At 38.7% G+C, this 24,396-nt stretch overlaps 1 long non-coding RNA gene across 1 annotated transcript; it reads right to left on the bottom strand.

Annotated features, from left to right (window-relative positions):
• Positions 1 to 2,767: 2,767 nt before the first annotated feature.
• On the bottom strand, positions 2,768 to 4,460 carry LOC122974402. Its single transcript, XR_006400383.1, has 2 exons — positions 3,958 to 4,460; positions 2,768 to 3,820 (listed from the first exon to the last, which is right to left on the bottom strand). It is a non-coding gene; the product is annotated as an uncharacterized LOC122974402 (long non-coding RNA).
• Between the last annotated feature and the right edge of the window lie 19,936 nt (positions 4,461 to 24,396).

Here is a 24,396-nt window from a genome sequence, read left to right as displayed (position 1 = left end):
AAACGGGCTGGGTTTGATGGTTGGTTTTTCATTATTTGATTCTGACACCAAAAACGTTTTTTTGTTGTTTGTTTTGAAATAACAGATTTGCTGTTTTTTGGGTTTTGAATTACAAATGAATTAGGAATTATCCGATGATACCTGGACCCACAACTGTAATTTCTCTGGTAAATGAACAGAACTGGTTCATCCTCACAGTTCAGACGAATTCCACTGATTGAAGTTTTATTCATAAATCACAGACAGAAACTGTGGAACATATGAGAAACAGATTTATGTTTACAGGGAGACAAATTACCAGGTTTCTCATGTTCCACCAGGATACTAATGTGCATGTAAACATACTCAATGAGCATCTGACCTTGCGAATAGAGGTTTGTGATTTCAACAAAGTTAAGAAACGATTGTTTTCTTACTATTCAATCACATAAAGTGTGCATGCTTATGTCATTGTAACCCTCAGTCTCTTCTAATGTTGTCTTTAAAACCTTTTAGCTGTAATCCCTGCTGTCTAAAAACAAATTCTTTTTTTAATTCACTACCCTCGCTGCTTTTTTAAATTAACTTCTTGAGCCGCTCGAGAGTCGACTCTCTAAACTGCTCTTTCCTTGAGCGTTTCCTTTGATTTGTGATTGATAGGTTCATTAATCAGCTTTGGGTATTGGTATGCATCGGTGCATTTCAGGCAGTGGAAGTGTTACCCTTCCATCTTGTCTGGCCATAGCTTCCATCTGAATAGACTGTGCTGATTACCGTCTGCTTTGATGTCTTTGTGATTGATTGATTGATTGATTAAAGGAAGCTGTAGCATAGCCACCTGGTTTTCTAAAAAGCTTTCTCTAGAAGACTATAAAATAACTAATTCATCTTTTTGTACCTTCCTGGAACAACTAGACACACTGACAGAAACTGACACTGGTGTTTGTCATGTTATTGATCTCCAGATATGGCCGCTAGGAGGATCCAAAATTCCTAAACAGAGTCTGTATTGTATTCTAGTCTTGTCAAGTTTTGCTTTATATACTCAGGTCTAGTATGCTCTTTCCTTTTATCTCTATTCTAGCTTAGTGTAGCAAAATCTCAATTTCGGTCAGAGATACTTGTGTCAAAATATTGACCATTTATAGCAAATGATTATACAGTTCGATTTGCCTGAACCAACACTATGCTTCATTTATGGGCTGCACTTATATAGCGCTTCTTTACCTTAACGGATGAAGCGCTTTACAGTTTTTGCCTTTCATTCACAAACACACACCGATGGCGACTGAGCCACCATGCAAGGTGCTGACCTGACCATCGGGAGCAGCTTGGGGGGGGGTTCTCGGGGTGTCTTGCTCAAGGACACTTCAACACATGATCAGGAAAAGTCGCAGGATCAAACCGCCAACCCTACGGTTTGTGGACAACCTGCTCTGCCTCCTGAGCCACAGTCGCAAACCATTTATGGAGTCATGTTGGACCAAAAAGAACATGGCTTAGCTCTGATGAAAGAATGAATGATGCGTGTTTGTCATTGTGAACATGTTTGCATGCTGACATTAGCATTTAGCCACAGTGAAGCTTCACAGAACTTTAGGCCACAAACATCACCTGCAGGAAGACAACAAAAGACATGGCAAAGTGTCAAATTAACAGAATAAAACCAAGTAAGAATCTACATTGGAAGAATAAAGTGTATGATTCAGATAAAGGAGATATTGAGCTTTCCCCTTTGCTGAGTGAGATATTGATAAGGGATTTGAAAGTATAACAAGAATAAACCCTCTGATGGTTTCCTCCTCTACCTCCAATCTGGTCATCTCTATGTACAGGTACATTTCTTTTAGCATTGCTCCTCTTTTCCCGTCTCTCTCTCCCACTCAGTCCACCTTTCCCCCCCAAGAAAATCCATCTGCAGTCTTCAAGACCACTACAAGTCAAGCCCACTTCTTATATGTGTATGATTAAATCTATTTTAATTAGCTACTACTATGAAGAAAAAATAACTTTAAAGGAAAAAATGAACTTTGAAGAATAAAATATTATATTCAATGAGCATTAAAAATGAAGAAGAGTATAATTACAGACAGATTAAAACAACCTGTAACTTTAAAAAAATAAATTAATAAAAGATTTTTGCTGATGATAGTTTATAACATTAAATTGATACATTTCATAATAGTTTTTTACTCTATTTATGTGCAGTGGTGGTAATTATTCATCAAATCATTAAACAAAGGGTTCAGCAGCTGCTTAAAAGAGATGTGATGAGTGCATGATTGATAAATGTAAATCTACCTTTTTTTTTCTAATCAAATTGTTGCTGTATGTCATTTCACCACATAGACTACTGGAGAGTTGAGGTGTCAGCAGGTGCAAAAGGAGAAAACTGTGCAGAGCAGTGTGCATTGAGTTCCTCCACTGCAGAGTTGGCTACTAAATAACTAAAAGTGTTATTTGGCTTTAATGTCTAACTGTCATGTATATCTGGATGAATATGCCCCCTGTGGACAACAGGGTACTTTTCTCATCTATAAAGAAGATAAATCTCCATTACAAGCACAAACACACATTGAAGTTGCTTGCTTTTGCAGTGTAGACTTACCTGTGGGCTGAAATAAATTTACTGTACATAAGGAATGAGTGTACAATTTGTCAATGTCAATATTGGCAATATTTAAAATTTATTTTATTTATTTCTGCTTTGTTGTCAGACAAGCTCAGAAGGGTAATTAGCCAAAGTATATGTAAATGACTGTCAATGAGGCAAATGTAACCAACTATCTTCAGAGAACAGTTTGGACACATTTTAATGATTAACTTGCTTGACAATGCAACACCAACAGTATCTGCTTTATTCTCTTGGAAAGAGCCCTTTAACTCCTTGAACTGATTTCCCTTTAAGTAGCTTCAAAGTCAGTGAGAGGGGGACAAAACCTTTCTACACTGTATGAAAATGCCACATATTCTGTTGTATAAAAAGGTCATATTATGTGTCTTGCAGCACTTCAATGAAGCATACACATGGATTTGAAAGGAAAAATCTAACTACTGATGCTCCTACAATATTTGTGATGTTCGCTGAACATGCGAATGTTTATGAAAGATTCAAACCCAAGATGCAGTTGTTTTAAAGCTGCAGCATTACATCAATTAGAAAATCAGATTTCTTGTTGCATCATTTTATACACTGTAATCCATATATTCAGGACATATTTGGGAACTTCTGCATTGATGGTAGAATTGAAGAGGTTACTCAGAAAGTGCTCCTTGCTTTTATAAACTCACACCTTCAAGTACCAAGAACATCATATCCAATGTTCTTATAGTATAAATTACACATCTTTTGGCTCTCTCCAGCGAAACTTCGCAGCCTTTCTTCCTCAGCTCACTTAGGCTCTCATAGTACTCCAAGGTATCGTAGCTTTTGGAGATGATCTTCCAGCTGCAGGTGCCCAGAGCATGGCCGAGGTACACCTGCATGTGGTAGCACAGGGCATCTGTCTCCTGCTGCGACACCCCACGGGCACCGACTGCTCCTCTGGGAACGATGGTAAATACGGCTTCAGGTCCAAGTTGACAGCACAGAGCTTTAGGTGAGCTGCCCTCAGGTACTGGAAGGAGAACAGCCCGGTCCAGCTGAAGTCCTCCTGACCACTGCTCTCACTTTTCCCCAAATCTACATCTTCGTAAACACCCACAGCATCCAGGACGTCTGTCGATATTGATCACCCCAGGTGTCACTACATCCTAGGGGGCCCTTGGATGTCTTTGACTTCTTCTCCCCAACGATCTGCCATTTTGCCAACAACATCTTGTTTTGACATCTGGCATGGTTCTGTGTGATTTGGACAACTACAAGTCATGCCCATCTCTTGCAGTCTGCAGACAAACACCTCTATATCCACCCCCTACTGTCTTCTTCTTTTCCCCTTTAATTACAGTTTTTACAGTTTTATCACTCTATTTTCTTACCATATTTCTACTTGAGCTCGTTATCTGTTTTCCTTCCCCACCAATTTACTTCCTCTTCCTCATATTTTGGATTTCTTCTCTTCTCCTTTTCCACATTATCCTCCTTCTCACCAGATTCATCCTCCTCTTACTTCTGTGCAGGTAAAACAATCTGACATTTTGTGGGCCATTTGAGTAGGGATTTGATTATCTTCATTGTAAAACAGAGCTACGTTAGCAGGGAACGGAAACCTCCCAGACGGTCATTTCAATTTAGCAAGGCGAAGGAAGAAGAGAGAAGAAAGATTAGATGGATATCATTTAATTCCAGATATCTCTGGATTTTGTCTCATGTTACTGGAAGTTTAATTTCATAGGAGATATGACTGCTAGAGGGACGATTCTGAGAAATGCAAAAGAAATAAGCTCATGTGGATATTTCGTCACACTTATGTCCGTGTACTTCAGTGTGTACATCAGTCTTAGGCTGAGTTTTATGGTTTGTCAGTAGACTACCAATTAAAGGAAAGAATACAGTTATATTTCAGACAAGAATGTGTTTCCAACTTTGACATTTTCATCTTCCGCTATCATCTACAAGTCTGTAGATGATAGCGGAAGATGAATGCCCATGGTTTTATAATGAGATGTTCAACAATCACATACTGGTTTAGATGTTGACATACTAGTCAATGTAGTGTATATTCCAATGATAAACAGATGTCCCTTTTCCCCCATATATTTTCTTAAATTCTCCTTTCAGATGTCACTGAGTTAATACATGTTTTTTAATATTATATATTTTTGTCTTCACTCCAATTATTGTCCTCTTTCCTTTGTAATGTTCTGTCTCTTTTTTTTATTTTACAACTGTAATACAATATTAGGTATTTTCTTGAATGTTCTTAAGAAAATGTACCATAAACCCACAACAGTTCATGTAAGACAACTTATAAAAACTGACAGTGGAACTTTTTGTGACAAATGGTATTGGTCTATATGGGGTAAATCATGCAAAGATATTCCAGTAGAGCCCCAGAATATAAATATAAACCTGGAAATGTGCATGATATGTCCCTTAAAATGTTTATTTATAATTTTTCATTAGGCAGATATTCCTTCCAAAAAACTGAATGGAAAAAAAAAATTAATTTCTCCTGAAAACATATTCACAGGGATGTCAAGTGTGAAACTTAAAACCAAACCTCCTTTGAAGTCTTAAATCCAGCCTGTGTTGTTTTCCTCCCCGTGAGCTTGTGACTTTGACTTACAGGACAACTTTTCAACCATAAATTCCTTCGTAGCAGCAGATTTTTCTCTCATTACAAGCAGCTCACAGCAACCCACATTACAAAGGTTTGACATTGCAGCTTCATTTCACGGTAAAAGGCTGACATGCGTGTGAATGTATCTCTATAAATATCGGTTTAAATGGGAAATTAAATTCCGGATTACGGATTAAGTCCTTTATTCTCTTTTTCTGATCCCTCGTCTTCATCCTGTAATCTTCTCCTTCTAAAAACCAGACTGCTAAAATCATCCTCTTCCTTTCCAGAAACGGTTTCCAACAGATTTAGCTCTTTATCAAAACCGTCTGTCCCTCTTGTCTATTCCTTCACATCCCTCTCTTCAGTTTTTCCTCTTTAGCTTGCTGCATTTACACCCAATAGAGGAGGCCTCCCATTGTTGAGTCCCTGTGGGGACATTTGTAAGGATTTAAAGAGCACACGGAGACAGTACTAGATAATCCCTCCATTATTCCTTAAAATATCCACTCTAACATTAGTAGTTTAGCACTGATTCCACTTCTTGTACCCTAAAATTAAGGAATTACTTCCTCTGGTGAAAATTAGTTAAGTATAGGGACACACAGGATAAAACATCATCCAAATGGCTCCACATGAATAGCAGAGCAGCAGCAGTGGTTTTGGGGAAGTGTTTTTGTTGTTTTACAGTTGAAACAAATAAAAAAGGAAGAAATAATAAGAAAAAAGGAGGAAAAAAGGGGAGGAATCTCAGTAATTAAATTTAAAATTGTTTGTTTAGAAAGGGTTACACACACCGTTGTACATATCACACAACTGCCCAACCTGTTTTTATAACGAGAAAATATGTGTATACATACAAGGTCTGTATGTGTGTTATTTACTGAGTGGTTTATAACTGGTAATTATAAGAATGGTTAACTAAATGTCCATTAACATGTAATATAATATGATTAATTAATAACACCTACCAACAAGACTAACACTCACACGTTATATTTTGTTTCTTTAGCATGAACGGAAATGTAGAAACTACAATTCGTGGTTTTAGTGGGATATCGATCTTCTCTAACTCTCAAAAGTTCTCAGAAAAGTGTTTCCCAAAGTGCTGAACTATTCCTTTGTAGTGTTTGTTGTTGTTTCTTCTTTGAAATAAGAAAAAAGAAAATTCTTTCCACCCTGATCTCCATCATTTCTGTGTCTGTCATTTCCCACACCATCAAAGCTAAAGTGGCTATAATCAATATTTTTTTATATCAATAATACATCGCATGACTACTTTTATGTGAAAGAAGTTGCTGGTAGTGACGAACCCACAGAAAATTCTCACCTGATTCTGCTTTGCGGGGGAATTATAACAACTTTCAGCTCCTTGTTAGCAGACAGACGACATTAGCAAATAGCTAAATGAATGAATATTTAGTGGACTTAAATTGGACTCACCTGCTACACACCCCAGATAGCATATGGAAGTGGGCCACTTCAGACAAAATGGATGTGAGCCTGAAATAGCCCACATGTAAAATAGCAAAAATAGCCCAAATATCCCAAATCGAATGTGGGCCTTTTTTAAAAAAAATTCTGGATGTGGGCCAGTTCTGGTTTATCTGGTTTGTTCTTGGTCGACAAATGGTTTGCTTGTGGCCCAGATTTGGGAAAAAGGAGCGGACCGCCCAAGTGCCATTATTCCACGCCGTGTGTGGGCCGGATGAAAGTGTCGGGTGTGGGCCGCAACAATTTTGCTATCTGAGATTAAGATTAACCAAGAAAGAATTTACTGTGTTGCCGTCTCAAATCTCTCCATGTTCCTCTGGTGTTTTGTGCACACGGTACATGATGCATAGCTACTGTATTTGTTACAAATCCTGTTTATTAATTTCACACTCCGCTGTGTGCTTTTTTTCGGGTGTCAGCATGACAGTGTCAGCAAAACTCCGGGGCTCTTGTCAGTTCTGCGGTTGGTTTCCTCGCAGCTCTTTACACATGTAATCACACTGAGTTTCTTGTGTTTGTCTGTGGCTCATTAGACAAAGCCGAGCAGTCAAGGATTGTTCCCATGTCTCTTTCCTCCGTGAGCATCTGTTGAGTGTGTGTTTTCTGCTAATTTACGCACATTGTTTACCATAAGCATCACTTCTTGCATCATTTGTCTCGCTGATTGTCAGTCTTTCTGACTCTTGAAGGAACACAAACACGACTGCTTCGGTTGAATGACAGCAGCTCGAAAAATAACACCAGCTGAGTGTATGTGTGTGTTTGTATTGTATGTAGCAATCATTGTTATACACCAAGAGACATTCATATATTATTAACTATCATTAAAAACATCAAGTTTATCTTCAAATTTATTTTCTTTTCGACATTGTCATTGGTATACGGATACATATTAAAAGTAAAACCATGGATAAAATTTTGAAACAGACAAACTATGACTTATTTATAACTGTTTGGTGTTGATACGGCTCCATAGTTTTGATATCAGCTCAGCAGGAGAACACAGAGGGGGGATGAAATAAGATATGACCGGAGGAAAACAAATAAAAGAACTGAGAATCAAATTTTTAAAGGATTATGGCAAAAAAAAAAAAGGAATGAAAGGAGTTTATATAAAGGTGAAAACATTCTACCGTCATGTTGTTCTTTTAGTTTTTGTGTTTCACCCACACAAAACAATCATTTGCATCACCTCTCTGCATCATTGCTTTGTTCATTACAGCCCGTCACTGACTATGCAAACAAAATGAGGAACTAAATTGACGGGAAAATTGTTATTATGCTGTGTCATGTTTAGAGTAGATGACTACTTATTAAAAATGTTTTTAAATGAGATAGATCCCTGTCATGAATCAGCTTATAAATAATATTGAGAAATGTTCAATTTTCTAGGTGCTTCTTGTTATTTGAAAGACTGAAATACACAGACTACAGTGTCTAAACCAAACGACAACTCAACAGACTTCAGTCAAGCGGTTCCCACAGAGGTCCGATGTTTTGGCGACATACAGTGTCACCAGTCTAGAGGCTTGATAACAAATTGTTTGATGCCTGAGATTTTATGTCCAAATCCAGGCAGATCTGATAGTTGGATGTGATGAAAATCTACCGAGGAAGGCAGATCGAAAAAATGAGAGTAAAAGGCAAACAGAGACAGGAAGGAAAGATTTAGGGAGAAAGTTGGGATGGGAGGAGGCAACGGGATGAAGAATAAACAGATAAGCAACTAAGTAAATAAGATAAGCAGCACGCCAATTCACTGTGATAATAAACATAAAACATAATTATAACCAATATTTACTTCCCTTTACTGATAGCGTAGTCTGTCTAAATGTGGTGTGTCTACATGGCACCACACAGCCCCCTCTAGTGGTGGTTCTGATGCTATTACCACTGTCAGCCCTCTGTTTAATAAATTCCTTTACAGCAGGTGGTGAAAGCCCAAAGTCTTATATATAAAACAAGCATATTTAAAGTTTTTAATGTTCTGAAAACTTAATAAATTATATTTTTCCAGGTTGTTACAATGATCAAGAATTTTTATAGCTTTCTTGAAGAGTAATTCTGTTGGTTTAAGTGTTATTAAACCTGCAAGTGACCAGTTAATAAAATGGTATTCTGTGTGTGAAAAAATCATTGACTGTAAAAACATGGTTTTTGATATGAAAGATATATATGAGGGAGTACCCACAAATTCCCAAAATTGTTAAGTTTCAGTAGCACCTTCCTTATCCCTTTCAAAGTATTCGCCTTGAGATGCGATATACTCATCTGAGTGTTTCTCTCATTCTTGGAAACATTTCCTGTAGTCACCATTTTCTGACCGTGTCCAGATCCTCCTGTGATTCTTATTCGATTTCTTCCACAGTGGCGAATCTTCTTCCCTCTAGTCCTAATTTTTGTTTTGCGAACAAAAAGAGGTCACAGGGAGCGAGATCTGCCGAGTACTAGGGGTTCAAAGCAACAACCTTCGGCAGCCGTTTTACAGAGCAAAAACAAAATTTCACACAAATTCTGCTGTTTAAAATCTGCCGTTCCCTATTGGCAGTTTACGTTCCCTATCATAGAAAAACAGCCAGAACTACACACTTGATCCACTCAGCATGACGCCAATCAGCAGACCAACTCACCCTGCTGTGGGCACACGCTACCTAGCAGCAAATCGGACAACTACACCCTACTCCTGTGCTGTCGAGGGTTCCCCCTCGCTATATACGTAGTGAAAGGTCAGTTTTACTTTTCTCTACCAACAACTAATGTAATACAGATGTGATTTAGCCAACACACTGATCCTTAAACCCCTTCTAAATACTCAGGGTGGTTGAGTAGTAGTACTTTCCCTCTGTCACACAGGATCTGCTGCATTTTACATTTGGAGAACAGCAGCAACAACCATTGAAAGTGCAATTCAAAAAAACACCACAGCAATCAAATACTAAAGATATTGTTTAAGGAATAAGGACTTGTTTGAGTCGGTGTTCCAGCCCATCCCAATGGTGTCGGATGGGGTTGAGGTCAGGGCTCTGTGCAGGCCAGTCAAGTCCTTCCACACCGAACTGGGAAAACCATTTCTTTATGGACCTCACTTTGTGCATAAAGGGCATTGTCATGTTGAAACAGGAGAGGGTCCTCTCAAAAGTGCCATATTGATATTTAAATTATAGAAAAGAACATACAGTACAAAGTTAAACTTTGATTTCTTCCATTTCAATGAAGGTTATTCAGGTCAGGATCCTAGTGGCAGCAGGACAAGGTGTCCCCTTTCAGTCCTGTTCCATCTGGGCATCCTAACCACTCCCAGGAACGCTAGGAGTTTTAGTCCCTGCAGCATTTCTTGGATTTTTGACCCAAGGTCCCCTTCCAGTCATCATTACCAGTCAGCCTTAACCACCTCCAGTGGCTTCTCTCGATGTGAAGCGGTTTGACTCAGAGGTCGCTTTGAATCAGTAAGCTCTTCAACCTGGTCAGAAGAACGAGTCCAGTCATCCACAGAAACCTAATTTCAGCTCATTCCAGTATGTGCAATCTCAGTCTTTCAGTCGCTGACCATCGGCAAGAGTCAGAATGAAGACTGACTGGTAAACTGAGAGATCTGCTTTCATGGCTCAGCTCTCTCTCTCTCGAAGGACATTTAAAAATATAAAAGTTATTCTGTTCATGGTTTTGCTGCTTAATATTGCATGGAAATAAAGCCTTTTACAAACTGGCTCTTTTGCCTCAAAGCCTCTCTAACAAACACACACATAAACCACTCATTTGTACAAAAAGTAGGGCAGCCACAAGTTGATTCTCTCAGATGATGATCCAGAATTTGGGATTCTTGTTTTGTGCAGCAGCATGTTCAAGGGCATCCCACTTGAAAGGAAACATCTGTCTCTGTAACTCAGTCTTTTCACTCTGAAAACTCACAAACACACAGGAATCCCACGTGCCTGTAGGTTTTTATCACCTGGAGTGTTTGTTCACGTTCGCCCATATTATCATGAGCTCATAGGAATAACACAGACTCTGCGTGAAAAACAAAACAAAATACCCAAAACTGATAAGAGTCCACTCCTGTGTGTTGTCTTTATGAGCCAATTTTGTTGTCTAATGGTGCCGTTTTCTTATCACTAACAAGCCAACTGTAGATATCAGAGGTAATAGTCGGCTTCACTATCAACCCCTGGGCTTCAGTCAGTGACAGGGTTGAAATTAATCACAGAAGAGGCAGAGATGCCAGTTTCCCCCCCCCCCCCCCCCCCCCCCACACCCACAGCAGCAGAAGAAAATAGACCAGAATGCAATTTAGCCACAAGACAAGGACACAGCTGCAATCACACATACGGCGAATGATCATGAACTGAGAGGCGACCAGCAACAGTATATTACTCAGCCATGTAAGCACTCTTGAATGAAAACAATAAGTGCATATGATTTAATTTTGGGTTGCTGAAAGGCATCCTGGGAAATGTAGGAAATGATGTATAGAGTTTAGATTTACACATGAAAGAAATCTGAAAATACTGTTTATTTTGACACTTAACAATCATGTGAAATTGTATTTTTAAGAATTATGATACAAAAAAATCCAAGTGAAAATCAACTTTGACAGTTACAAATGTATTTTACAATTCAATTCATAGAGCAAAGACTGTTTTTATTTTTTCTACACAATCTCGTGCATGAACAGCAGCTCATTTGCAATTTCTTTCCATTTTTCTTCTCACTCTCTATTACCAAACACATTTTCGGAGCTGTTTTCGGTGGTTGCAGACTTCAATGACTGACCTCTGGGCGTCGCATTGTTCCGCAAAGATGTGCCTGCTGAGTTTCACTGTGTGTGTGTTTGTGTGTGAATGTGTTTGGCAAATATATCTGTGTGCTGGCTTTCTCCAGTTTCCTTCCCAGAGGCTGTTCTCTCTCTCTCTCTCTCTATCTCTATCTTTTATTCTGACGCCCACACGCACTTCTGGCTGGTTTATAATGAAGATGTTTTTCGTCTTGAAACAAAATAAAAATGCCCATTTTCACACATGGGAGTTCATTTTTGTCAGACATTTCTATACACTATTCACATCTTCCAAAAGCAAGCAAGTGTTTCTTACTGTTATCCCTGGATCTGTCCTGCAGTTTGGGTCATCAGACATTTAGCCGCAGTCACTCCGGTTCAGTGGTTGAACATCCAAAACACAAACACACCATTAACCTGGATGAACGCCAGTACAACCTGAGCAGGATTTATTATAGTGACACAGAAACATCTGATTTTCACTCAACTGACCTGGAATCAGTTTGGCAGAACGTTTAACAAATACTTTAACAGTTTAAAAGATCCAAGGACATACATCATATAAAAGAGTCTGTGCCAAAACACCAAAACACTGGATGTAGCGAGGTGTGACCTCACCCATTGGTTTGCAGTGAAGCCAGTTTGAAGCCCAGAGTTGCTGTTTATGATCGGCGCCATTTTTTCCATTGGTAGCCAGCACCTTCCAAATAAAGAGTGCAGGGTGTTGCCTTTCACACTCTTGAAACACGCCCCGCTACCTCGGACCGAAGAGATCGCTAGCTTACTGGAAACCCTGAGCGGTGCACACTTGGGTTACTTTAGCTAAGTTGTGCTAACAGGGAAGGTATCACAATCAAGTATCTTCAAATCTTGTTAACGGAGCAATAATTTCTAAAATACACTCGTTAGAGGACCCAAATTTTGTGATTGAGACCATAATGATTCAACGTAGTATTTCTAGAGAGAAGTTGCCACTTTTTGGGAGTCAATTGGAGCCATCATCTAGCAAGCAAGCAAGTAAGCAAAGTTTATTGATATAGCACCTTTCACAGACATCAGTCACAAAGTGCTTCACAGTCAAAGAAAGTAAAATCAAATACAATCAAAATAAATAAAAACACCAGATAAAATATACAAGGAGAGCAAACAAAAGCAGTTGATGGTGGCACTTTAAGGTACTTCTTCATTGGCTTCAGCCTCAAGCTTTGGTAGTTACTGCTTGACTTGTACCTAATTACTTAATTAAGCCTGTGTATAGAAACCAGTCACTTTCATTTTTCCCATGGCCAGATCATCAGTGTTGCTGTACAGCCATGTTTTTTTTTGCCTGTTTTTGTATGTTTCAATACTTTTTTCTCCTGTGACAATGTGTTTGATTTAGTTTAAAGTGGATAAAGTGAAGGAAGTGGTACTACTATTTGATTCTAATGAAGTGACAGCACATCCTCAGTTACCTCTGATGATTTAAATTGAATTTTCTCCAATATAGAGTGACGTGACATCATCTCAGTTCGGTCATTATCCATCAAGGAGTAAGAAATGGGTGCAAACACGCAAAATGCATTATTCTTTGCCATAGAAAAGTGACTTAAGGTGGATTATTTTACCAGATCTTTCTCATATGACCAGGACTTCAGTACCACAGAAACATTTACTTGGCACCGTCTTCACTCAAACGTCACTTTTTTAAGTGGATACATACTATTTTGAGCCACCTCCTCTTTGTAAGATGTGATGTAGTTTAATGGAGAGTGATAGTAAAACAAGCAGATTAAATTGAGGAGGAAATAAGTGCTAATCACAGGATGATATCCTGCTCTCTACACTATTTGTGATCCTCGCTCTGCTGGCTAAAATGAGTTTGATGTCCTTTTCTTATTTTCTGTCCTGCCCAACATCTTGTCCTATTTCAGTGGACTCTGAGTTGTAATTTGGCACGGAAAGAAAGGCGGATATGTTCAGTGGACAGCACTCATTGATCCAGAATAAGATGAGGGCAGAGGAAAAAATACACACCTGTATGTGCACATGGTCTAACATACACACACACACACCTGCTCTTGTCAGCCAGGAAAATATCAGCCACGTGATGTATTGTTGGTCCTGAGAGATGATAAAGGCTACGGTCTCTTGGTGTAACGGAAGAGAGGAACTCTGAAATGCTGTCCTTTTGTTGAATCTGAAACTTGTAATTTAACCCTCTCTGCACCACTGTCGTCAATCAAGTGATGACCAAACCCGGGGAAAAAACTCTACATCAACACAAGCATGTGGACAGTTTTCCTACATGCTTATAGCTCTCCCATATCCTGATCTAGAATAATATTACTGTGCAAACTACTACTACTACCACACTTTCTGATGAATATCCTACCTATAGAATAATAGGGGTGTCTCTTATATGCAAAAAAAAACAAAAAAGACAATGTAATGTATGAATTTATTTAGTATAAACGTATTTAATATATGCAAATGAGACTAAGACGTCCACAAACATGTAAAGCTTTGTCAAGCAGAGTTTGTGTTATCTTTCGGTGTTAAATGTTATAACTTGTAGGAAGAGATAATAACATTTATTGAAGTGAGATAGCAGCTGTTTTTTTTTGCATTTTGCAATTAAAATAAGCAGCAATCATTAACTGATTGGGTCAAAGGATGAGGAAAGGTTTTGCATAACATATGGTGGTGTGTTAAATTCATAAATGAGAAGAGCTTTGACAGTGTGAGAAAGCAGAGATAGTGGAGAAGCTGGAAATGTATTAATGAAGATTAAAGAAGGAGAGTTTGGTATCTTTGCCTGTCATGATTGTGTGTAGTCTGTCATCTTTCCTGTCTTTGTAGTGCAGAGAAGGCTTTGTTTTCAAGGTCCTTAATAACATTAAGACATGAATTCTCTCCATATTGTAATTTTACTATTGTTATCTCTGTCTACTCTGCTTATACAACTTCTATTGCACATCTGTCCATCCCAGAAGAGGGATCCCTCCTTTGCTGCTCTTTTGAAGTTTTCCCCTTTTTTCCTCCCATTGAAGGGTTTCAGAGTTTTTCCTTATCTGAACTGAGAGTCTAAGGATAGAGCGTGACATTTGTTATACATTTTGTAAGGCCCTTTGTGGAAAATATATGATTTTCAGTCTCTATAATAATAAAGTTTATTTCAATTCATGCATAAAATGCAACACAAAAGGCTTAACATAAAAGGATACCATAACATTTATAATAAAACAGTAAAACAAGATAAAATTATATTAATAAGACACGATAAATGCCCATTAAGTAAAAACATTTCAGGAAAAAGCAAGGCTAAAAAGATGTGTCTTAAGATTTTGTGTAAGAGTAAATATAATATTGACTTGAAGAAATTACTTGAAAATACTTAATGAACCCAATGATTGTGGCAGTAAAATTTGACCCAGGCTTTAATTAACCTTATTTTTTCTTTAAACTGGCAGAAATGGATGGGACATTCATAAAGTAGCAGTAGTAGTAATGTTGTACATTTTGGGGAGTTTGACCAGATATTTGAAGGGAGATGGACTGATTATTGAGGTTAATTGATTAACAGTAAGTGGACTACTTTGTAAAGATAACACAGTTCCTATCCTTAATCTAGAAATTACCATGACTTTTATTTTATTTAACATGGACGATGGACAGTCATTAGCTAGATAGATATATTTCATCATTAGTCCCTGGACAGGCAAATTTACAAAATAATTACGGCATCAAATGTTCATACAGGCGTATAGTAGATAAACATTACATCATACAAAACTAAAAGCACTATCCATTTAAATCATTACATCATACAAAAATATTAAAAAAATGAATAAGGATGTCAGTAAATCCTGGCAGGATTACTGATTGAGAAGTATTCAGACAACTAACAGGCAGGATGTTTAACAGTTATGGATACAGGAAGAGCACCGGGCAGTGAGGTGGGTGGACTGGTATTTGAAAATGCAGTTTGGGAAACATTTTAGGAGCTAATTGATTAAAGTATTAGTTGATATAGATTGCGAGGTCAACTTGCAAATTACCCAATGGGATCAGAATCTGTTCCTGATTGTAGAGGAAATATTAGGACGGCAGTTTCTGAGAAGATGAAAGAACATAGTGAGACAGACTGAACTGGGTGGATGACTTCCAAATTACTGAATCTCATCCTTTTCAAAAAAGCACAGACTGATGTAAGAAGAACAAAAAAGGGTAAATTCTGCACCAAGAGTTTTAAGAACAAACTTTGTGTGATCACAGCGAATGACACTATCCTGTATTGAAGACTGAACATGAGACAGCAGTATCTAACAAAGAAAACTGAGGAATGACAGCAACAGGATTTGTTGGGGTGCAGAGCTGAAATAACTTTTCAGAGACTTGATTAATGTCCAGATTACTTCAGAGGAATGAAAAGAGCTGGAGAATAGCCTCTCTCCTGGGAAGAACCTGATATGTTTTGTCATGTTCGAACATCTCAGAGATAAAGTGGGTAATGTAGTAAAAAGGCCAGAGAGATCCAGAATCTAATAAAATAAAACTAATAGAAATAAGAAAGCAAAGAAAAATTGCTTGTTGCATTGTTTTAATCGACCAATCACAAAGTTGATGATATGACTCTGTGACCTTGCATTATAATCAGTCAACGGGACTGGGTCCTTTGGTAGCTGTTAATATATTCTCCAGCATATTCAGTGTCGTTCCAGCTGGAAGGACCATTTTTCAAAATGTTTTTACCCAAAAGCGTACATGGTCTGGTAATTTCAGGGGAACAAATTGTCCTCTTGAGATCAACGGAAACCGATAAAGAGCTAAAAGCCCCCAAACACCAATCCACGCTTGCCAAAAACTCTTTGCTGCCATAGCAAGCGGCCTTCTGTCCCTTATTTATACAACCTATCGTTATGTACTTTTTGGCACTCAACACAGTCACAGTCTTCATTAGTAATTACATTTTATGTAGGAAAAGTGCTGTTTTATTTTAGTAATACTGTATACACTGCCATCTTGAAACTAGAAATGTCTACAGTAAAGGTTTATGTGCTCACTTCTGCATAGCAAAAAATCCTACTGAGACATTTAAAACAGCATAAAAGTTTAAAATGATGATTGCCTCTGTGCACCGTCTGTTGCATCTACGTCCTATCTGACTCAAACTTAGCTTTATAGCATTTACTCGTGTTGTTCTCTCCTGACTAGATCCCTGCTTCTGTTGTGTCAGCTCTCAGATGTCCGTCGCTTTGGATACAAGCGTCTACTAAATGAAATTGTAAGATTTTAGGGAGCTTTTCAAACTTATTTGAAAAGCAGCAATGCTGTAGTTCAAGTTGAAATACCTCAACTGAGTTGAAGTTGAAGCACAGAATCAAGGTGAGGTGGTGGTTAAAGTGAGAGTAAAAGGAGATGAAAAGTCAGTTGTTTAAGTGTACAGTGAAAGTGCTGAAAGGAGTTGAAGTGTCAGTAGAAGTGAAAGTGATGCAAATGAGTTGGAACTGAAGTTAAACACTGAAAGAATTTAGTGTATGGTGGTGAAGGTTCAGCTGAAGTGTAAAGGCCCAAACGCATTGAAAGCGAGCATTGACATGCCTCGTTCATAGACTTCATAAAAATAATGGACATAGCTACCATAACGTCACCCATTGGTTTGTGGACTCCTTGTTTGGCATTTTGACCATCGCCATCTTGTTTTTTTGGAGCCAGAAGTGATGAGAAGTGACCATATTTGGACGAGAGTGTGGCCCTGAGGAGGAGCTCCTCAGGGTCCAACTCTGCCATGATAGTGACTTGTCAATCTCAAGGTAGCCACGCTCTAAAGCATGACCTGCTTTATTGTCCATTTTACTCTAAATGGGGCCATAATTTACAAAATGAACATCATGCTGTATTGAAGAAGACTTGAAACTAGCGATTGATACCATAAACTCCTTAGGAAAGTGTTAACTGAGGTAATAAATCAAGTGAGAAGTAGGGTCATTTTCTCATAGACATCTATACAAAACAGTACTCTTCGCCCCCTGCTGGCCACTAGAGAGAATGCAGGTTTAAGGCACTTCTACATTGGCATCAGTTTTCAGACCCGGAGCTACCCACTTGGCCTCATTTGACGTGCCTCATTTGATGCTCCTATGGCGCACTACAGGCACCAGATTTAACATGCCAACACCACAGAACCAACACAGATTTGTCCTGTTGTTCTCTGTATTTACTGCTACATTAGTAGATGGATGTAATGAATGAACGAAAAGGAGAAATGCAGAGGAGGAAAATGAAACTAAGAACGTCTGTTTCTACAGTAAATCATCTGTTGAGTGTTTGATGGTTATTTATTTGTGCTTTAGAGCATAACCGCCATGAAACAATCAAGAAAAGAATGTATTATTTCTCTCATTCACCAGCTTTCCACTCCATCTCCCTGCTCGACCACCGCCATGCTCTCTCTCTCTCTCTCACTCATTGGTATTCTCAGCTATCTTGCTCTATCTCTCTCTTCTTCGGCTGCAGAGAAAAACAGCTTTAGTTGCTGGGTCCTCGTTCGACTTCAAAACACGCATCAGGTGCTTTCAGTATGTTTAGGCCTTATGTGCTAAAAGCATTTTGAAAGATATAGTAAGTTGAAGTGTAAGCACTGTATAAAGTTGAGATGCCTGTTGAGTTGGATGGTAATTGAAGAATAAGCACTGAAAGCAGCAGAAGTGAAAACTGACGTGAAAGCACTGACAGGAGATGAAGGCTCAGCTGAAGTGTAAACACTGAAAGGAGTTGAAGTGGCAGTTCAACTGTAAGCAGAGAGAGGAGTAGACGTGGTAGAAGCCTCTTTTAGAGTTTCTCCAATTCTTCCTTTTCCAATGAGCCTCTTTTAGAGTTTAGTTTGTTTTTAGTTCTTTAAATATCAATGCACATATTAAAAACCAATCAAAAGGTTCTGCGGTAAATCAGTAAAAGTAAGTTTAGAAAGGAACAATGTGCTCAAAACAGAAAAAGTACCCGATGTTTTAGGGTTGGCATCACTCCTCATCACTCCTTAATGTATCTGATATGCCCAAAACATCACAGCAATAGTGGGTAGACCTTCACATTCAAATTAAATGATTTGTGTATGGAATGTAATGAAGATAATGAGAATTTTAGTTGCCATTTTGTCAGCAACATTACAAAAGTGCAGTTTATCAAACCAGACAATTTATAATACATAGGGCCATAAAATACATCTGAGAATAGAGAAGAAAACAAAGCAGTGGAACATCTAAGCTTTAAGGCTCACAACTTCCATAAAAACAAAAAACTTGCAGATTTTAAACTCAGTTTTGTTTTGCCTTTTTCATTACAGGCTAAAGATCTGGGTTAGGGAAGAAAATGAGACATTTTTTTACTCTTATTACAGCAGTTGTTATCCCCTGTGGGCTCTCTGCAGTCTTACCCACTAAGCAGTATTAAAATGACCTTTTAAGATATTGTTAAATTTTTAAACACACTCACAGAGCGGTCTTTCTGATGATGTATTCATCGGCTTTGTGGCTTCGTCCCCTGCATCCATATTCATGCTGCTTGTTTCGATTCTCAGATGTTTGGCACACACACATACACTCACACACAATCACTGGGAGCAACAAACAGCTAAATCCAAGAAGCTCTATTGTTTTGGCTCATCTATTTTCTCGCCTCCCGCTCTGTCTTTCCTCTCTCTCAATCCTTCTTTTCTCAGACAGGGTGAGGTTGCCCTTTACTCTTCGTCCAGCTGGGGAATGCTAATGGCTACGCGGTGGGGCCAAGACAATTAGCCAGACACACACAACGCAAGCAGACAAGTGCAAGCAGACCCAAACACACTGTGTATCAGTGGGCAACAGTAAACACACCGTGACACACACACAAACATAGTAAAACACACATGCACAAGGAGGAACAATTGCTGGTGTTGAGCTTTTTGTTTTGAAAACCTGCAGTTCGGTTCAAGAAAAAGAGTGAAAGCAAAATAGAAGGAGAGGTAGAAGCAGAATGAGAGATGGGGGCAGAGAGAGAAAGAGAGAGGGGGGGTAGATGATGCTGAGGTGGACCGCGTCACTCCAACAGACCAAATCCAGATATTGAATATTGAACAAAAATAATGGTTTGAGAAATAATGATTTACAAAACAGCGTCAGCTCAAGATGAAACATGTATCATGCAGCACCATCTGCTGTATGTACACATCAACGTAACTAACTCTATCTATAAGTTCAGCAATTTAAGCAAAACTTTTATGCAAACCCTTCCTAATTTCCTCATCAATTTCAGCTGTAAATAATTCACAACTGGTTGCAGCCAATTCTTTTGATGCCGGCAATCTGGGACAAAGCCCAACCTAGCAGCTCCATCTTGATTACCTCATACCCAAAAATTACTGTTACTGTAATACTTCTAATTAGCCGAGCTCGGCCAGTTCAGGATTTATAACGAATGTGTCTCAAGGGTCTTTAGAGATAAAGAGACGTCTTAGATCTAACTAATCAATCACTGAACAGAGCGAACCAGGCGTTTGGCGAGCCAAATCAGAGTGGCTCCTCTACTGAAATAGGTGAGCATGCACATAAAACAAAAAGAAACATGGGGTGGTGCAAATGATAGGGTCACCTTACAACATGGACCATTCTGTACTAAGATCTACTTGCCCTGAAAGTAATGTGAGCAAAGTCGACTTTTGACTAAAGGGAAATTAAAGGATACAATAAAATGACATTATGTTGACCTGTGGAGAAAATATTAAATACAGATACACAGTTAACAGTGAAAAACTTAACGACTGGTTAATAGCAGCACTGTCAATGCATCTGAACACAATCCTGCCATTAAAGTGATACTGTCAGACTGGTTTGCCATTTCATTACACTTCATTCATTAAGACTGACATTGCATTTATGTTATGCAATTTCTGTTTCGGGAAGGAGGGCATTTTGTTTTGTCTTAACCAATCAGTAGCGAGTGATGAGCCTTTTCCCCCATACACAATCATTACAAAAAGAGACAGTTGTAAAATGATGAGTAAATTACTCTGAGCCTCACAAACACCACAATTTGAAAAGTCTCAAAGAGCCACATCAATTAACACAGATGTCAGTTTCATGACATTAAGTCACCTGAGTCTCTAATGTGTATGCTTTATATGCAGCCTTCACCTCATATGGGAGTTGGTCGAGTGATGTTTAAAATACTGTGCATCAAGAATATAACATTATATCCATTAAATTTGTGTTTACTCACCATGAACGACATCATAATTATGACTTAGAAGTTGGCATGGACGCTATTTACAAATTGGAATCTTATAATTACGATAACTCCGATATGACGTGAACGTGGGAATAGGTCTAAAAATCCCAAAAGTCTGAAGAAGCCAGTGAGTAACTTAGATTGGAAATTTATTCATCCACACTCGTCACCATTTTTGTGGCCATTTTTCTATTTGTATTTTTCATAGATGGTTATATAGGCAGATGGCATGCCGCCCATTCTTAATCCCCTCTACTACATGTCTGATTGGTTGATTCTCCAACAGGCGGAAATAGCTCTCCGTGAGGCACAACACCAAACTTATTTGGATCTCTGAACAAATTGGACAAATGGGGTTTGGAACCAGGCTGCGGGTTGCGCTTCAAGCTGAAGGGGAATTTATCCAAAGCCAAACCCTGACTCTGCATGCAGTTTCAAGTTTGAATGATATTGGTTGCTTATCTTAGCTCAATTCACAGATGTTTATAGGCACAAGTAGCCGCCTTAAGCCTCAAACTGCAATGCTGAGACTTAAGAAGGACTTTCACGACTTTATGTGACTGTGGATAAGAAAAATTCCCCCCCTAAAAAACAAACTATCCTTTTATTCTCCAGCTCATTCAAACACCGACAGAAGTCTTAAACAGCAGCTGCATCTCAGATGTGAGAACAAAAACTCTACAGCTGCCAGCTCTCAAACGGCTCCGTCTGATTGTGTAAAGCTAACAGCCCGTTTCCCAGCCCTCCACTGATCAATAGCTCATATGCAGTTTGGCAGCGCCAGTTCAGATGTTTATCTGCCCGACCGAATGGGCACGATCTCCACCAGCATACTTTAATCAGACTGAGTTATTGGGATCTGTGGCTCCGAGTGAACTGGGGGATGTGTGCGCACGCAGACACACACACGGGGCCAGCCAATCAATCATTTTAATTGATCGAGGGAATAACAGAGGAAGAATGGGTTCAGACGTCCCCAGGCGCAGATGCAGCAGAAGTGAAGTGTCTGTGTGTTTGTGTGAAATGATGGCCACCGAATTGAATTGGCAGCGTTCCATGTATTGTATATACGTGTGTGTGTGTGAGCATTTAATGTGCTAACAACAGTAAGCTTATCAGTAACTTTTAAAATACAGCAGTAAGCTAATGGTTTGAGATGTGGTCTTTGGTCCAGATGGTAACTGGTTTAATGAAAATCTGTGTAGGTAAATACTAAGTAGATTAAATCATCTTTTCTCTGCCGCTGCCATCAAGATGTTCTTGAAGAGGTACTTCAAGAAAAAAAAAACAACTTAAAATCCCCCAATAAAAACAGGCAGCTGGGCCCATATGTTGTTTTGTTCTGTATTTAAATTCCTACCTTGAATAAGTGGCATTTCCAGCAGAATTCATACTTATTATCATTCAGGATTTAAGAGCAAAAAGGTACTTTTCAAAACTCCAAAACTACACCTGCAATTTAACTGTTATAAAGTTAGAAATCCACCATTCAGAGGCAGATCTATCCATTTCCGAACTGGCAGGAGCCTCGAGGGACCGTGATGCAATGAAACGTCTCAACGTTGTCAAGACTCGCTGTTTGTCAACTTGAAAAGCTCGCTCCGCTGTGGCCACTTAGACGTAAAATCCATAGTTTAAGGCAACACCACATTTTGCAGGACTAGTCTCTGTGTACATGCTTAAGAGAAAGTTTTCTAAAGTATAGTCCGTCATAGTCAAAAGTGAAACTTTGTGTGCGAACCGAGTCTGTCCGAGTTTCATCTGAGGACAAAAAAATCAATTTCCAAAAGGGGGAATTTCGGATTCAGAGCCGTCATCCGGTCAACGTATTGATCCGCGCAAATCTCTAGAGATCAGAAAGTGAGTACGGCTCTGAATACAGTACATTCAATAGTTCAACTTATTACATAATCGACATTTCTTCGATAAATCAAATTTCATGATTTGACCCTGTTTGAGTTGCTCGTCCACAAGTACTATACAGTCACATACGCATCACAATCTCTGCCTGGCTTCGGTATTACAGAAATAGTTGCTGGGTCCATTGTTTGTGGGATTGTGTGATGCTTTTAGGGCAGAATTTACAACTTCTATAAAAAAGAAAATGTATACTTGACCAAAATGTTGAATAAAATTTTATTGGGAGGCCATCCATTCCTGTTGTCCCACCACAGAAAAATGTGTATGTAACCAACCAGCCGAGACAGTTTCCCCAAATGATACAAGGCTTTGTTTTATTATGCCATTCACATTCCAGGTTGCAACTTGTAAAGTAATCAGAAGAGTTTGTACGGGCCCATATCTATCTTTTAAGTACATGCTTTGTTAGAGTTATAACCCCTACTCTTTCTTTGGCGTGCAAAGCAATGGTCTAGCTACATGTTCACACACACATTCAAACCTACAGGTGCGCACATATATATATATATACATACAAGCCCTCCTGTCTCTCTATATAGATGTAAACAACACCTCCTCACTCATACAGACTCGTCAACTAGACGTATTTACACATCTTCCATATGATATTTTGAGTAATAAATTTAAATTGTAGCCCCATTTAGCACAGAGCTAACAGCAAATTTACCATGACTAAAGACACTACTGATCTTATACTGCTTGTCTTATAGGGACAATTGAGACAATAAATAAAGAGAGAGAGAGAGAGAGAGAGAGAGAGAGAGAGAGAGAGAGAAAAGTCCCACTAAGGGCTTACATCCATTTATCTTAAGACAATAAAATATGTTTTTTAGTGAGGTTACATTGTCTATCTAGTACTGTGTGTGTATCCGAAGCATGGTATATCTTATTCCTCTGTACCACAGACTTCTATTCTTCTAGACTTCTATTCTTCCAAAAACTATTAAAAACAAATCGATGAGCCACAGCATTGCACTGGGTGACCTGTTCCTTCGCCACGAAGAGTTTTGGGCATATTCGTTTGTTTAGAAATGGCTTCAAAGACTAATAACTTTACTTCATTAGTACATTGGATTTAAAAGCATTAAAAAGGGATCTCTTCACAGCCAGAATGGACAGGAGGAACAATTCCAGCGACCAAACACACTTTCAATCTACATATAGTAATGTGAGTATTGTTTTAAGACAGACTTTTAAAAATGTGAACCTATCCTTTAAAGATTTACTACAGCAATGACACATATACAGTGCAAACACTATGTATGTAGTTCAGGACTAACGGAAGTTTGTGAAAAAATGTATCTATCTTCAATATCCAGTCTTAAGGGACCAGTGTATAAGATTTAGTGGCATCTAGTGGTGAGGTTGCAGATTGCAACAACCTGAATACCCCTCCTCCTCCTCCCCCCCTTCCAAACATGTAGGAGAACCTACAGTGGTGCGAAAGGTCCTTTCTGGGCTACTGTAGAAACATGGCGGTGCAAAATGGTGGGTTCCATGGAAGGGGACCTGCTCCCTATGTAGATATAAAGGGCTCATTCTAAGGTAACAAAAACACAATCCTTATTTTCAGATGATTATACACTAATGAAAACACACTTATGAAATATGAAGCTTCAGGAGACTGACTTGGACAAATTAATAATAATCAATTAATATCTTCCAAAGTTAATCTTTTTTGTACCAATTTCCCATTTTGTGTTACTATTCCTCTGAATTTCATACTAAAGAAGTCCAACCTTGAAAGTTACCCACTTGATCTTTTAA

The sequence above is a fragment of the Thunnus albacares genome, chromosome 22 (assembly GCF_914725855.1).
Source record: "Thunnus albacares chromosome 22, fThuAlb1.1, whole genome shotgun sequence".
Lineage (NCBI taxonomy): Eukaryota > Metazoa > Chordata > Actinopteri > Scombriformes > Scombridae > Thunnus > Thunnus albacares.
Note: the sequence above shows the minus strand (reverse complement) of the source record. Positions and strands in the feature narration are given on the sequence as shown.